The sequence below is a fragment of the Ambystoma mexicanum genome, chromosome 2q (genome assembly GCF_040938575.1).
Source record: "Ambystoma mexicanum isolate Mex_15411 chromosome 2q, UKY_AmexF1_1, whole genome shotgun sequence".
NCBI classification, from domain to species: domain Eukaryota; kingdom Metazoa; phylum Chordata; class Amphibia; order Caudata; family Ambystomatidae; genus Ambystoma; species Ambystoma mexicanum.
In genome coordinates, this window is record NC_090924.1 from 767871073 (window position 1) to 767888101 (window position 17029).

A 17029-nucleotide genomic window follows, 5' to 3' on the forward strand; every position below is an offset into this window, starting at 1 on the left:
AGAAACTGCTCTTCTGAACACCCGTGAAGACCTGCTCTCAAATCTTGACACTAACACGCCCTCTGTCCTCATTCACCTTGAAATCTCCTCCGCCTTTGACACGGTTAACCACAACACCCTGATCACACGTCTTTGTGACACCCTGGGAATCACAGGTCAGGGTCTGGTGTGGTTAACCTCCTTTTTCTCCGACCGCCCATCCCAGGTCGAACTTGGATCCTTTCTCTCGACTATTGCTCTCTCAACCTGCGGCATTCTCCAGGGATCTTACCTATCCCCCTGGTTCTTCAACGTCTATATGGCTACCTTGGCACATGTGATCGCCACTTTCACCTCTTATTTCCATTGTTATGCAGATGACACGCAACTATCCTTCAGGCTACCCTCAGCCGCTTCCTCCTCCTCACTCATACCTGACTGTTTGTCCGCTATTCAGTCATGGTGTGCTGCAAACAACCTCTGCCTTAATGCCAGTAAAACTGAGATTGTTCACATCGGGACCCCTGCTCCCACTTTCCCACTCTCACTATGGCCGGCCTCCCTTGGCCCCGCGCCCACCCCCATCTGTGAGGCCATAAATCTTGGGGTCATCTTCAACTCCACTCTCTCCTTCTACTCTCACATTTCTGACATCTCAAAAAAGTCTAACTACCAACTACACCTCCTCAGATGCACTCTACCTTTTCCCATTTTCCCCCAGCATCTCACTGTCTCCAGAGCCCTGGTTCTCTCTGGGCTGTTCTACTGCAACAACCAACCTCTTCCTCAACCTCTCTGCTTCTGTCCTGCGCACTCTGCAACTCATCCTGAACAGAACCGCTAGAGTTATCCTTGGCCTCAAGCCCAGGGACTGCATCTCTCTGGCACTTAAATTCCTAAACTGGCTCCCCGTGGTTGTAAGGATCAAATTCAAGACCCTCTGTACAGTCCACAAGGCTTTTTGGGGCCTGGGGTCAACTTACCTGCAATGTTGCCTACCTAATTACTGTCCCTCCCGAGCCCTACGCTCACCTACCTCCAACCTTCTGCGAGTGAGCCGGTTCTCCAAGCAGAGATTTGGAGGGAGATCCTTATCCTATGCAGGCACCTCTCTCTGGAATAGCCTCCCTGCCACCCTCCGTCTTGAGCCTGATCTTCTTAAGTTCTGGAAACTCCTCAAGACCTTTCTCTTCTCCTCCTCCTTCTCTCTCCCCCTACCCTGCTAACCTAGCTCTCTGCCCTTTCATTCCTCTCTCCTCCTCCATACAGCTTGCTGACTGGCCGCCTGGTGTACCTCAGAGTCACACAGGTCCCTGGCACCCCCGCCAGTCCTCTATTGCACTTGCCTGAGGGCCCTGCACCCCACCCCCTTTACTGCACTTGTACTAATTCCTAGAGAAGCTTATCTCTCTGCATTTACCCCAGTCTCTACCGACTGGGTGCACTTGGACCCCTGCCCCTTCCTTGCCCGTGTGCACTTACACTATCTGAATGCAGCTTTGCCTGAAGATCGTCTGTCTGTTCTCCCATGTATTCACACATTAATGTGCACTTGTAAAAAACAACAGAATCGCCGTCAAGACTATTTGCTGTATCTAACTGTTAAATGTATCATACTCACTTACTCTGCCTGTGCAGACGGTTTATCGTCTCAGAATTTCAAGGGCTCTGAGCGATTGTTGTTTTTCCCCATGTTCCCTCCCTCCTTAAACGCTTTGAAACACTGCCTGTGTATAGTCGCTTTATAAATATACGTTACCATACCATAATGTTTTTATCTGAGTGTTGCAGGAATTTGGTGCTGCAATGTTAACAATCAATACACTCTATTAGTTCAGGCACATTTGCCTCATTCTTGTATCCGGACCTTACTAATCGAATAGATACAATATTTCTGCTATTCAGGATGAGTTATGTCATTACTGAATTTGAATTTTCACTTATGAATTTGATGGAATGATTATTATTTAGTTAACGTTTTAATGGGACTTTGTTGTTTTTCCTTTCCCTTTATCTTTTTATCTAGTTATGTAATTTCTATGTTATTTTTGGTTTTTGTTCATAATGTTTAAGCTTAAAGGGATAGTGCGCTCGAAAATGTTATTGTCGCGATCGTCCTGGCATGTGTTTTTCAGCATACTGTGATCGATCATAAAAACGTTCCTATGCATCCTACCTTAGTTTTCCTCACTTTCACACATGCGAAAACAAGGGGTTGGGCGTGCCCATCTGGTGCTAATCTTATCTGTTGCTGCATTGCCCTAATGTCGAGTGCCCTTGCGGCACTAAATCATATCACCCGCCCCTGAAGCTGACATCCTATTCCAAATGATATGCTCCACCTATTTTCACAACATTAGTGGGCAGCATAGCCAAACGCGCCCAGTCATTACCCACGTCATAACATTAGTTAACGCAGAACCCGCAAGATCAACACACACATCCTCTCACAGCATATCCCAAATCGGATTTGAAACCAATAATTTTAAAGAAAACATCATTAATCTGCAATTTCGCAAGTGCTTTCATTTATCAAAAACCACATTATCAAGGTCCTCTGATTGCGATGAGCGACCAATAGTTGTGTGTCCTTAGGCTCCAGTGGCAAAAGTTTAAAATGACGCACATGGTGTTCCTGTCGGATGAAGATGTGGATTCGACGCATCAGCTTCTTGCTACACCGCAAACGATGACAGGTTGCTCCTTGTCGCTGGTACCGCCAAAGGGCACATCGGTCCCAGTCGATCGTCCCACATGAGGGTAATGCAATCGAGGCATTTAGAGCTATCTTCCATTGTTGATTGAAGAAGCCATCCCACGGAAGCTGAAAACTATGGCATTCACAGAATGGTACAATATATCTGTGTAGATAACAGAATAAAAATATATTTTAGTATCCGTTCTTTATTCAAATTCATCCTGTAATTCTGCACCGGATGAAACCGAATAACGAACACAAACCACACACAATGAACACACACAGAAAACATGGGGGCTATTTTAGACTATGATGTGCATGAAAGGTTAGCGCTGAGAAGTCGGTATAGTTCCCAAAGGTATGGGTAAACTGACTCAGAAATGGGACAACAGACAGATGGCATTGTAACGGAACTCGGAATATTATCTATCGAAAAGCGAACCAAGTACCCTTGGAAAACGTTTTGCCGCTGGACCTTTAAATAATGTAACTTCTATTGCACACCCTGATATTCCATGGACGAAGGGGTTTAGACATCACTAGGCAGCATACAGGTTGTGGTTTTGGGTCGTCTATGAGTAATCATCACAATATGCTCCAACAAACAACCCATAACAATGTCACTAATCAATACCGGCCAAAAATCCAAACCTTTACTCATTCCTACTTAAACTAAACACAAATAACAATTATTAGTAGACTTATACGCACTCGATTTTTTAAATATGGCGCAGTATACAGAACAACGTATTCTGTCCACTATTTATGTCAAATGACAATTTTGAATGTCGCTGAATTCTCCCATATGCAAACGGAACAATTTCCCCTTTTTTAATCGCAAAAATATTATGTATAGTTCAACTTACATTATGTTTGTTAGTACCATTCTCTTGGCGTAATGCGCAGTGTCTGCTCTTAACAATAGTTTGCAAGAATTTAAAGTAAATGTTCCAATCTCCACTCTCAACACAGTAAATGTTATCATTTTTGCAGGTATTCCACAGCTTCTGTCCTTCTAGCATGACGATTGCTCTTTTGTCCAAGGTCACATAACAATTGAAGCTTTTTTTCAGCGTGTATGATTGGTAGGTTTTGTTTTTGTGAAAGAATGCCATAATATTAAAACATACCGGACAAGATGCCACAGTGTGAACGGATTCATTTCTTCTATCCCCACAAGCATCATCCCACGGAGAAACCTTCACTCCATGGAGCAATGAGCACAGCTGGCCCATGTGGCATTCCACAAACCCAAGAAAAATAAACAAATTGTTGGCTGGCATCCACCAATGCCGTGCGATCTTGAATACTGTCTCACCCATCACTAGTGCGGGTTATGAACCTATATGTGACGTCATTCACGACGCTGTGGCCTTTCCATAGGCAAAAGCATTAAATCTGGAGTCTCAACTTCACGAAGAGCAGCTATCTTTGATGACTATTTTTTAACTTCGGAATAAAGTTAACCTTGTTAAACACTGCAACCTATCTCCTTGCTTCTTTCAAGAGAGGTTTGTTTTCATTATGATGCGTGCGTAACATGGGACAGCTGTTCACACTATCTATCCCACTTGAGGCAACCCTGTCTAAGTTCAAGCGAGACCGATCACATTGCTTGCCAATACCAGATTAGTTGTATTCATGATCCAACTAGGCCTTGTGTCAATCTGCCGTGCATGTGCATAGAGTAAGCGCGGATGAGCGTTAGACAATTTTTCTGATTCATTCCTTGATTTTCAAATGCAGATCCGGGAAAACTGTAGGCTTGTGTTCAACATTGCAGTAGTGCGCGAAGTCACGCAATCGTGACGGTCAAGCGGAATATCTTCTTGGGAAGGCCCTAGCACATCACGAAGGGGCCTGAGGCATTGAAGAATTGGTTCCCACTATTCCAGTAGGCTGTGCCCTTGGCGGCAGATCAGTTTTCGAAATTTGAAAACAGCCACTGAGTGCAGGCCAACCCAGCCAACATTGATTTCTTTGGTAGACCCTATCCATTGTACCCTTAATCTCAGCAAGAAATCACACAGTCAATAATAGGCACGGTATAAAACTATGAATTTTATTCTGTATGACTGTCATTCAAGGAGAGTTGGACCTTGGGGTGTAATATTCAATGCAGTTGCTTTTCGGTTCACAAAGCAGGGGAAGCCATGACTTCAAATTAGTTTTTAACCACAGTTACACTGAAGGTAAGTAAAACCGATACTACAAGGCACTGAAAGTCTCGTGTAACCTAGGATTCCTTTTGTGTCGGTCCAAAACAGACCACAATATCATATAATGATATGATATGCCATTTATAATGCACATATGCATAAGTGCTTCAAGGCGCGACGAGGCAAGGGAGGGGAGACAGAGGAAAGACAGAGACAACATTCTTACTAGGCCAGGTGACATTGAGATTGTGAAAGTACAAAGGAAGGGGGAAGGGTAAACATGCTGGGGGAAAGAGGGAGGGGGCAATGTAGTGCATATGATAAACAATTGAAATAAATAAAGGAAGACAATGGGCCTCATTACGAGGTTGGAAGTAGTCATGGCGCTATTAGCGCCATGACTACCTCCAATACCGGTACCGTGTCTGGTCCCGTTCAATGGGGATTTACCGGCCTATTCCGACCTTTGCGGGACCGGTAAGCCCCCATTGAAAAAGCCCTTCCCCATTCCCATTTCAGTCCCCATAGGGCTCAATGGGAAGGGGGAAGGTGCTAATAACGGTACCGCAAATTGCGGTACCGTTATTAGCTCTGAAGTCCCTTAACGGGTCCCTTCCATAACACCTGGTAAAACCAGGCGTTAAGGAAGGGACCCGCTAAGAGACCTCGTAGTAGGGCGGTAAGGGATTACCGGCACCGGTGCCCTTACCGGTGCCAGTAATCCCTTACCGCCCACCTCGTAAGGAGGCCCAATGAATAAAAAGTGCAGCCAGCAGGTCGAAAGTGCCAGGATAAGTGCAGGCAACAGGTGTCAATTGCTGGTAGGGTGCAGTAGGGATACAGAAACAGTCCCTAAGTGCATGTGTTGCCAGGGGGGCAGTGCACGTGGGCAACTGGCAGGGAGGAGACCTGGGCCCGAGATCAAAGGGTAGCCAGGTCAGACGGTATCCTGGCAACCAGCACAGTTTCAGTTTCAGTCAGCAGATCAGCAGGGGATAGAAGGAGAAAAAGCAGATAGAGATAGAGGAGAGGAAGAACCCAAGGTGGAACAGGGAGGGTCCATCAGAGAGGAAAGAAGTCAGCCAAGCCAGGGCATGATCAGTGATACCCCAGTTATCACAGAGACAGTTCAGCAGGATGGTAGGGTTCACCATGTCAAAGGCTGAGTAGCGATCGAGTAAGATAAGGACACATGGGGTGAAGGAATCAAGGTTGGAGAGCACGTCCTCAGGGATGTTCAGGAGAGTAGTTATCTGTGAGTCCAGAGAAAGTACACAAAGCATCCGGTTGGATGTTAAAGTCTCCAAGAAGGAGAATTTCAAAAGGAGACTTGTTAATTAAGAGGCATTAAGTAAACATTAATTATGACCTTGGACAGAGTGGAAGGAGGCCAAGACGGCCTCCCACCGGGTGCCACCATTAATGGGAGAAGAAGAGAAAGGAGAGAGCACAGAGAACATATGTAGAGTCCATAGGTGTGGCGAGGGAACAACAAAGAGGATGTCAATGAGGGTTTGCCTGGAGGTAGCACAGGAATAGGTATCAGCGATAGGGAGGCCTGGGTTGGAGACCAGGATGTCCTTCGTAAACTTCTTCCTACCAGATTTAGTGAGGAGAGCAGGGTAGTCGATAGAGAAACAGTTACAAAAGATAGGGGAGACAGAGAGCACCATGGAGTTGGTAGGCAGACGGAAGAAGAGGAATGATGTTGGAGGGGGCTGGGAAAAACGCAAGGGAAGGACACAGGGACGGGCACATGCAAAGTAAAACACAGAGTCACGCAGTATGGAAACCTAGCAACAACAGGCACCTATTGCCAAAAATCTGACAAAGAGGATATATTGGAAAATGACATTTTGGACGCAATGGTGTGCTATGTCGAGCTATGGAGAACCCAAAAAAACACACACATCAAAAGACTGAAATAGTCTCTTAGTGAGTAAAAAGGGGCCCACTCGCAGAGGAGTTTGAAAAATTAAACACTGCTAAGGCAGAACGTTTTTGAAGTTATGGGGTTGACACAGGTCAGTCGATTGATCATTTCTATGAAAATCTTACCCACCATAGGCTTTCAATGCCAGTGCCAAGCACTGCATATGTGGATGTGGTTTGGGTCTAGAAGTAGGATTTGACGGACATCAAGTCTCAGTGTCCCGTTGACTGATGGCAAATATCCATTTGCCCATCAGTATTTCAGCAACCGAAACGGGCAGTGCAGCACCAATGTGCTAGGGCAATTACATTTTCAAATATATCACCAATAGCAATCGCGGACATGTGTCTTATCGTTTGAGGAACATTAATATCAATGAAGGGAAGGTGAAAGAAATACATTAATGAATCATACACCAAATTTAATCTGCATAATTAAATACTTTTTAATACTTTTTGTAGCATTGATATTGAGTGTAATAGCATTCAATTGTTGAAGTACAATGTACAAACATTGGGGAACATATCAAAAATGTTATTGTGGGAAGATTATGAAGACAGCTACTCATTATTTATATCGGGAAGACAACTGTTCTACAAGTACCTCTTTAGTTGGACAGGGCTCGTTTGCAATGTTTTATGGCACTGTATGTGTCCTAGGAACAAAATCTGGATCGATTCCATGAGCATGCATGGCCAACACATTCAATGTCAAATCTTTCACAAATTCAAATTCCATTTCCTGGTATATTGGCTTGGCCACCCATTGTTTGCTTTGTTTTGTGAAGGCCTTGAGGTAGTGAAGCATCCCGAAATGTCCTGCAGTTTTCGCATGTTCCCTTCCAACGTTCTTGTTGTGCGCAAGTCTTGTTCTGGCCTCCATATCGTCTATGCCAAAATGCAACCTTTTGGGCCTGTACTTTAGGCGCATATTGTGGATCACCTCCAAATCTCCAGTATGACTGAAATCTGTAAGTCCCTTCATGTCTCTTGAAAGTGTTTTATCGTACACAGTCTTCTCAAGAGCTTTGTGTGGAGGTGAACATGGAACCAACTACTTCTTTTTGCGTTCCTGCTCCTCCGATAAAGGTCCATGTGCACATTCGTGAAAATGTTGCTTTTCTGTCCATGAGTGTACGTTGGAACAATGGGGCATCAATGAACGCTATTTTTCAAGTAGAATTTCTACAGACCCATCACATGTTTTGGAGCTCCACCAGAGATGGTTGCTGATAGACTGACACCACTGTAAGATTTTTTTCTGAACCCTTTTTTCTACCAGAAGCTGTATTTTTTTTTTTTTAAATTTCTCTTTATTGGTTTTTACAAAGACAAAAACAAAAGCAAAAGAGATGCAAACAGTAAGCAATGAGAATTATGTAATTTTTTTATTTACTGATTTGGCAACGTGCCATACATCAAATTGATGACGAATGTGTGCAAACTGCTCTCGCATGGCCTTGGCTATCGAAACATGCTTGTCAGTGGCTATCAGGTCTATTTGCATTCCCCTCGATTGAAGATGTTCGACGGATTTGATGAAACCATGTTTCTCCATGGCCACAGAAGATGTACATTCACCTGCCTTATCTCCCAACTCACCATTTTTTTACTTTCCATGTTTTGAAAGTGGTATGTGCAGTACTTCGCTGAAAATCCTGAGCTGTCACACTGTCCGTCGCCAGCTAGCCAGAAACGTTTGCCAGAGAATGTACTTTTGATTCACATCAGTTCAATTTTCCATGCTTGACTAATAGCGGGGAATAAGAATTCCCTTTGATATTTGTAGTACTGGGTTTTAGCAAGGAATTCAACTCCCACAAATTGACAGAAACTGGAAATCTTACCGAAAGTAGACCCGCTGAAAAGTAAAGCTACTGAACATATGCCCAGCATCGGTTGAGTGGACCATGAAAATGTATTATGGAGGTGGACACAGCTGGCTTGGATTTTCAGGTTAGTGCCTTGTAATACACAAGACACATTCAGCAATGGCTGCCCGCATATGTTGCCCTTCAATGAAGTCGAGATCTTTAGCAAGTTCCTCGGTTAATTGCGTTGAAGCTTCAGTCACTGTTGTTTCAGGTTGTGATATTTGCACACGAATTGGGGAAACAGTTAAAATCAAATGTTTCTTTGGTGGAATATTTTTGGTGGGTGTAGATTGTGTCAAGGGGCCTGCAAGGAATTGCAATGCATCTTCATTGTATTCTGTTTCATCTTGTCGAGTTGTCACAGGGTAGCAATGGTCCATGGACACTTTGCAGGGTTCGGCGATCACATTCCATTCAGTTTCCGGCCATTGGGCATAAGCATCACAAGTCTGCTTATTGACTGGACCACGCTGCGCCTCAAATATTAGTTGCTCCATTGTGAAATCTGTTTGGCAAGCGTCATCTTCGGTTTCATTTCTTGTCTGTGTCTTTATACTTCTCTTCTTTCTGGGCCTCTAAGTGATGTGTTGAAAAACATGCTCAATGTATAGCACACAAACAGCACATACCACTTTAAAAACAAAAACATATGAATAAAACGCCAGTCTGAAAACTTCTACAAAACAAACTTGTTTGCTCGTTACCCTTGTTTTCTTGCTTTTCTTTGAAACTGTGGGATTCTCTTCTGGTCCATGTGCCTCCTCTTCTAATTCAACAGCTTGTGTGCATTCCTTGATTCCAATACTCATTAAAAAAATTAAAAAGTATATCATACTGGAAATTAAAATCTTTCTTCGCACAGAGCACTTACACACATAGCCTCAAAAACAGTGTATGTTATTTAGCCATAATATAAATTTCAGATTTCACATGATAACCTTCAGAGATATCACATGTACTTGATCAAAGATCACAGTGGAAAACATACTGACTGTAATGTTGCCCTCAAACTTTTTTTATAATATAGTCTGCATTAGGGAGGAAGTGTAACGTTAGAACCGAAATCATAAAAGTTTGAAACAGTGCACGGTCACGTGCATTTCACTCTCTAAAAATATCCCTTGTAGGATTTACTTTGATTCTTGAAAGGGAACTGTAAGTAGGCATACCTCATACTCTGGACAGGTTCCAATGGAGGAAGTGATTGTAGTCGAAGTTCAAGCATCCCCCTGTAACACAGCACTTGTTTTAGTACGGATGAAAACAGCAAAATGGAACTGAGACAAACAGATGCAGACGATGGTACATATACAAATAGATCTGAATATACTCTGGATGAATTCCGCGACTAGGGCGTGATGACGTTGCATGTCCTCCATGCATCATCAACACGCTTAGAGATGCTTCCCAGATACTGGTTGCTAGGGAAGCCATATATCCCTGAACGAGGCTTTTGGCTCTTCTTGCTTGGTGACGGCACCGAGTACGCAGATGTGGAACGCCACACACGATCATTCGGATTCTGCCTTACATAGCGGTAAGCGAGGAAGAAATGGGAGACACTCTGTCAGACCTGGGATCTGATTGCACCTAGGTAATTATACATTTTTCTGACTTGTCACCAGAGACAGATCACAGCGTCAAGCGGCATCGAGAGCCTGAAAGGGCTTTGTTTGTGATATTTCACATCCTGCTTGTTATCAGTTAGGATAAATTAGCTGTAAATCCACAGATGGATCTAATATACAGGACTAAGGTATACCACTCCTCTATTATTCATTACTTCTATCCCGAGTACATTTATTATTGTGTGACAAAGTGGGAATAGAAGAGCCAGATCAGAGTCAATTAAACAACGGTTCAGCAAACCAGGGTGGCTGAATGTTATCTATGATGTCATGTGTCAAGAGGGGAGGGACTCTGTGGGTCTATGTCTGAAAGACAAGTCATGGATCCAATGGGAAGAGAGGAAATGCCTTAAGAGGTACTTTTCTTTAATACTGGTTTTTTTCCTTGATGTGATGTTTTTGTTTTTGTTTTTGGGAGCGGATGGAAGAAGAGGAGTAAAGTATCCAGGAAGAAGAGACCGTGTTCGAGTGGGCCTACTAATAGGAAGATTGTTTATAACATAAGCGCTACTGTTGAGCAAAGTTATAGGAGTTTGAAGAGAACGAACCGTGTGGGTTCAGGACTTTTGCTGAAGGGGATAGTTGTTTTCCCAAGGAGATTGAGGAACAAGCATATACCGCTGCAACCGCCGTGGAGCTTGTGTGCTGTCAGCTGTTACATGTAAACATTGTTCCGGAGAAGGCGCTCGCCTCGCTGGCCCCCACCGTTGGGAGGGAGGAGTCCGGGCCGTGTCAGGCAAAGGCCCATAGACTCCACCAGCTGGAGTCGCGGACACGCTGCGTAGAGGACGCTCTCTACGCTAGTCCCCACCGTTGTGGGGGAGGAGTCCGGGCCGAGGCAGCCGGAGGCCCGTTGACTCCAGCTGATATGGAGCGGCCGCGACGGAAAGGAAAGTGGGCTACTCAGCGAGGGCGAACTCATCAGCTGTCTGGAAAAGAGCGGACCGGGAGAGACGTGGTCACAACAGGCGGAGCCCTATTGAAGGTGGGATCGGAGAGGAGAAATTCTACGAGGATCAGTGTGTTGTCTTGAACAAGCAGAGACTGTATGGTTAAAAAAAGACAATGAAAGACTATGAACTGAAATGTTGTAAGAGTAGCACAGATAGAAGGAGTTGACTCTTCAAGTATAAAAAAAACTGAGTTACATTCAAACTAAGAAAGAGCTGATACCATTTGAACAGAAACTCAGCTGATCTGAGCCCCGAACTGATATTTTTCCTGCGCCAAGAGGGTTCATATGGATAGACAGGAGAACTCAATAGACTGCTTCACCCAGCCTTATATAGACTTACTCTAAAGCCTTCCAGAGGATAGAGGAAGACACATTCCGTTTACCTTAAGAAAAGCCAAAGATTTCTAAAGTTGTTAGTACAATAAAACACTCCTGAGTTCACTTATCCTGAGTCAAGCCTGGTAATTTCCCACCTCACTATTACATATTGCCCTCACAGAATACTATGGACATGGTGAATACAGTGTGCGTGGGCCTGGTTACAACACACGAAGTGTTTACAAGTGATACGGTCAGACAACTTCGAAGTTTGACCACAAACAAACAGGTAGGATTTGCACTTCCGCTCAGAATTACCCAAATAGAGGATGCCTGCCCAATTGAACTCTTTCTGTGATAAATATAATGCATCGACTAAAAGGGACCCTATATAAATTTTTCTAGGTTACCTAGGGGTAGGGTGACACTTGACACACCTGGAGAAATTCTCTTTAAGGACTAACACTTTTGTGATACTCTTAGTGATCCTCAGTCGGCACCCACGACAGGTATGAATATGCAAGTTCAGGGAACAACAATCATGAAGAGATTTGAATATAAGATTGTAGCTAACTAACATTATTTCTGTTGTTTGCTTATATTCAACAGAGCATTCATTTTAAGAAAAAGTCAATTAGATTAATATGAAATCCTGCTCCTGAGGAAGGGATATCAAATCCCGAAACGCATTGAGCTTTTGCACAAACTCCTTTTTCTTTAAAAAAAAAAAGCCTAATTTGCTTTGAAAGATGTTCTGGATTCACTACTAATGTCTATTCTGATGATTTTCTGTATCTGAAATACTGTACTGTACAATATGAATAGAATATTGGTGACTGGTATTAACAGAAACTGAAAAAGTAAGACTGAAAGTGTATTCTGTTCATGAAAAATATATGTGGGCATTCCACTGTATTCTAAATTTATTTTGCCATATGATGAATATACCTTTATGAATGTTGTTTGTCTGTCGACATAAACCTAGAGTGTGCATGGGGCACGAGTGTTCCACAGGCCGTGGACACCATTCTCTTTATTCCATATAACTACGACCTAGTGTCAGGGTCGATATACACTCCCGTGCACCTCACTACTTTCTTTAAACTAACCATACATTCTGAAACCTCTAGGTGTGCTTGTGTATAAATCTTTTTTGCAAGTTGTAAATCCACTCTTTGAGTGTGTGACACAAATATAGAGCAAGCACCCTCATTTTCTATACATAGCGAGATAGTAATATGTCATTTTCGAAGATAAACAGTATTACTGACAAACACGCAACAACCTTTGCCTTCAATGAAGAGGAAGCTACCCGTATCCTAGGACTGATTAAAGATATTGAAACCACTACACAGACAGCCACTAACCCTGAACGCATCATTCAGAAATTGGAAAAATTGATAAGGAAGGACATTTCCCAAAAATTGCATGCCACTACCTTAGCGCAATATTATCATGCCCAAAGAATCCCTAGAGGACTTAGAGTGTACTTACGACCGACCTTATGTAAGGATATACCGGATTTTGTAAAACGATGGAAGCAGATATTGAATAAATGTTTGCTAGATTTAATTCTGTTAACTATTGAAGAATGATCTAAATCAGTTTCCAAATTAGATCAGGAGATAGGAGAATTGAGCGAACAGTTGGGTCACTAAAAGGTAGTGAGGAATTAAAGAAGATTTTATAGGATATCAACAACTCATTGGACCACTATAAGAAGGACATCGAACAACGCAAAGCGCGTAAATTTAGAAGGGTCACCCTGGATTATTCCCAGGACATATTTTATTCTTGGCAAGAATTTTATCAAAACACTAGACCAACACGTCTGAATAGACCCCAACCAAAAGCTGCAAGACAAGACAAAAGTGAGATCAGTAGTGATACTCCCAATAGTGGAGAAGACAACACTAACACAGATATGATATGATATGATATGGCATTTGTAACGCGCCTATACACAGGTGTTTCAAGGCGCGACGAGGCAGGGAGGGGAGGAACAAGGGGAGACAGACAACGATCCTACTAGGCCAGGTGTCATTCAGATCGCGCAAGTGCAGGGGTGGGGGAGGGGGAAAAGTGCAAGGGGAAGGGGAGGGGGGAAGTGCAGTACAAGGTAAGTGGCGTAAAGTAATAAATAAATAGGGCCAGCTGGTGGCAAGTGCAAGGTAAGTGCAGAACAAGTGCTGGGAAAGGGGGGGGGCTGTAGGGATACAGAGACAGTCCCGCAGTGCAGAGGGGTTCCAGTGCATCAGTGCAAGTGGAGAGTGGCTGGGCCCAGGACCGAGGCCGTTAAGAGTGGTCCAGTAGCAGAATCAGTGCAGTTTCAGTGAAGGATATTAGCTGTTCAGCAGGGGAGAGGGAGAGGGAAAGCAGAAGCAAAGAGGAAGGTTTTGAGGTGCTTCCGGAACCGGAGATGGTTCTCCTCAAGTTTCAGGGAGGCAGGAAGGCTGTTCCAGAGGGAGGCCCCTGCCGCGGAGAGAGATCTACCCCCAGCTCGTTGCTTCGAGAAGCGGCTGACCCTGAGGGAGTTGGAGGCGGATGAGCGAAGGGCTCGGGAAGGAAGATATTTGGGAAGAGAGAGTTGAAGGTATTTAGGACCCAGGCCCCAGAAGGCCTTGTGGACAATGCAGAGGGTTTTGAACTTTATCCTCGCAGTTCTGTTCTGGATGAGTTGCAGAGGGCGGAGAGTGGAGGCAGGCAGATTAAGATAGAGGCTGTTACAGTAATCCAGCTTCGAGAGAACCAGGGCTCGGGAGACAGTGAGCTTCTGGGGGAAGGAGAGGAAGGGAAGAATACCTCTGAGGAGGTGCAGCTGGTAGTGTGACTTCTTAGCGACGTCAGAAATATGAGGAGAGAAGGAGAGTATGGAGTCGAAGATGACCCCAAGGTTTTTTGCCTTGCAGGTAGGAGCAGGGAGGGGGCCAAGGGAGGCAGGCCAGAGAGCTGCAGGGAAGGAGGGAGTGGGTGTACCGATGAGTAGAATCTCAGTCTTACTGGCATTAAGGCAGAGGCCATTGGCGGCACACCATTCCTGGATAGCAGACAGACAGTCAGAGATGAGGGAAGGAGAGGGGGAGGCTGAGGGTAGCCTGAAAATGAGCTGGGTATCGTCCGCATAGCACTGGAAATTAGGGCAGAGAGCGGCGATGCGGTGGGCAAGGGGTGCCAGATACTGGTTGAACAGCCAGGGAGAGAGATTAGATCCCTGGGGGACACCACAGGTGGAGAAAAAGATGTCGGAGAGGAAGGACCCCAGTTGGACCTGGGAGGGTCGATTTGAAAGGAAAGAGGTCAGCCACGCCAGAGCCTGACCAGTGATACCCAGGTTTTCACGGAGATGGTTGAGCAGGATGTCATGGTTGACAGTGTCAAAGGCAGAGGAGAGATCGAGCAGAATGAGAACACACGGAGTGTTGGAATCGAGGTTCAAGAGCAGGTCTTCACGGATGTTCAGGAGAGCAGTTTCCATGCTTCTGGCAGCTCTGAAGCCAGATTGATGGTCATGAAGACTACCAACAGATTCAGCATGGAGGTTAAGCTGGGAGATGGCCAGTTTCTCCAGGAGCTTGCCCAGGAAGGGAGTGATGGAGATAGGGCGATAGTTAGCCGGGCAGGAGGGGTCGGAAGAGGGTTTCTTGAGAAGAGGGTGCACAAGGGAGTGCTTGAGGGGGGAAGGGAAGACTCCAGAGGCGAAGGAGTGGTTGTAAAAGTCAGCCAGGGCAGGAGCCAGGGAGTCGATGTGGTTCTTGATAGTTTTGGAGGAACAGGGGTGAACCTGTTTAGACAAGACTTTCATAGATCGGACTTGTCTGGAAACATCGTCAGCAGAGAAAAGTGGAAAGGCAGAGAAAGAGGGAGGAGGGGTGACTGCAGAAGGGCCAGAGGAAGAGCCGGGAAGGGAGGGGGGGAGGTGAAAGGAGGAGAGCGAGGACAGGATGTCCTGAGTTTTAGAGATGAAGTGAGAGGCCAGTGCAGTGCAGAGGGCCTGGGAGGGGACAGGAGAGGTAGAGACTGCAACAGGGTTGGCCAGCTCCTTGCAGATTTTAAAGAGTTCGGCGGAGTTGTTAGATGCCGCAGAGATGCAGGCTTGGATAAGGGCTCTCTTCTTGGTGAGAACGGAGAGCCGGTACTGCCTTTGGAGCAGGCGGCAGGCCAGTTTGTCAGAGGATGAACATGAAGCACGCCATTTCCTCTCTGCAACCCTGCACTTGCGTTTTAGGGTGACGAGATCCGAGTCATACCAGGAGTTACACAGAGAAAAACAACACCGAACTAACAACGACTACTCTTCATAACTCTCAACCAGCTTCGACCTCAAGTGCCATTCCATCGTCTCCTTTTTTAGAGAAAAGAAGACAAGAAGAGGTATCAAGAAACCCTTGGTCCAAGAACAAGCAAGGAAACACCTAGTGTTAAATCTGTTCTCTAAACAATTATCAGAAAGTCAATTGGATGTACTCAACCTAGATTTATCCTTGTCCCCCTCTCACAACACCACACATTTGGAGGAAAGAACCAACTTATTTAGACTTATCAGGAAAATGAGACTAAAGATTGTTTTCGACATCTAACCACCTTCTGCTCTAACACAGTTGAGCGAGTTTATTGAGATAAAACTGAAGAGTTCATTTGATCCACAAGTGAATAACACAGCTTTAAATCTCTTTGAGTCACAAATGCTTGGAGAATTGAAAAATATCAACTACAGCAAAACCAACTGGCACAACATAAGAAAACATGAGTCAAATCATAAGACACTTAGCTGATGATGCCTCTATCACCATCAAACCAGCAGATAAAGGGGGAACCATGTTGATAATGGATACCACCTTCTAAAGTACCCCATGTCTTACACTCCTTAATGACACAGATACCTATATCCCTATTGAAGAATACCCTACACAGAGGATTAGGGAAATAATACAAACAACATTACAAAAGGCACTTGACAATGATTGGATTAGTGAAAAAACAAGGTGTTTTCTACACAAAGCCAATCCTATCACTCTGGTGTTTTACGGACTCCGAAAAATTCACAAACAGCTACCTAATACACTCTTAAGACCAATAGTAGTTAGTACGGAGAGTATCTTTGATCCCCTGGCCATCTATGTTGATCAGGCGCTGCAACCAATTGTACAGAAAACCAACACCTATCTAAGGGATACCACACATTTCCTTAATATAATTCAACATCTGTACAATCTCCAAGAGAATGATCTTTTGGTCACCTTTGATGTATAGAGTTTATATACATCCATTCCTCATACAGGGGGACTAGAAGCACTAGAGTGAGCACCAATGAAGGACGAACACTGCAGAGTACCAAAGCAGTTTATACTGGAGCTAACCAAGATTATCCTGATGAATAAGTTCTTTAGACTTGGACGAAAATTTTACCTGCAGGCCTCAGGCACCTCCATGGGCTCTACCATGGCCCGAGCCTATGCTAACTTGTTCATGAATTATCAAGAAACCAA